This window comes from Eschrichtius robustus, chromosome 3 (genome assembly GCF_028021215.1).
Source record: "Eschrichtius robustus isolate mEscRob2 chromosome 3, mEscRob2.pri, whole genome shotgun sequence".
Classification (NCBI taxonomy): Eukaryota; Metazoa; Chordata; class Mammalia; order Artiodactyla; family Eschrichtiidae; genus Eschrichtius; species Eschrichtius robustus.
This window is the reverse complement of record NC_090826.1, coordinates 130,059,467-130,060,095: the sequence shown is the minus strand read 5'-3', so window position 1 is coordinate 130,060,095 and position 629 is coordinate 130,059,467. Positions and strand designations below refer to the sequence as shown.

The 629-nt window shown below is 35.6% G+C and overlaps 1 non-coding gene across 1 annotated transcript; it reads left to right on the top strand.

The window, feature by feature from the left end:
- Positions 1-265: 265 nt before the first annotated feature.
- On the top strand, positions 266-370 carry LOC137763153 (U6 spliceosomal RNA). The gene has a single exon (XR_011073717.1). It is a non-coding gene; the product is annotated as a U6 spliceosomal RNA (small nuclear RNA).
- Positions 371-629: the final 259 nt, after the last annotated feature.

The window sequence follows — 629 nt, the reverse complement described above, 5'->3', positions numbered from 1 at the left end:
GATTTGTCAAAAAAATGGAATGCAAAGTTGGTAGTCTAGGGTGTATGATCTTACAAATGCAAGTGATGAACTCTGTTGTAAACAAATATTCTAAAGATTAATTTTGGAAGTAGTAGACTAAGTGGGGTATAGTGCAGTGGAGTATAATACATGTTCCAATAGGATTTTTTTTTTTTAATGTCTTCATGTCGTATAAATGAACACTTGTGGGTTGGGATAAAATTTATAGTGACAGTGTTGATACATCACTAGAAAAGCTCTTAACAGCCACTTTGGTAGCCCAGACACTAAAACTGGAATGACTCAGAGAAAATAAGTATGGCCCTTACACAAGGAAGACATGCAAAGTCATAAAGCAATCTGTACATTTTAAAAGAAACTAGACAATGAAACCAAATGAAACTTGACTGGCCCTTGGTAAAGAAAGAAGGAAAGGAAAAGGAAGGAAAGAGTATGCATGTGGACCTGTGGAGAAATCTGACCATGGAGTGTGTATTAGATATTAGGGAATTACTGACTTTCTCAGGTGTGATACTAGTATTATGGTCATGTAGGTGAATGTTCTTATTCTTAGAAAACACATGCGTAAGTACTTAGGGGTTAAGGGGGCATGATATCTTTTAACTTTC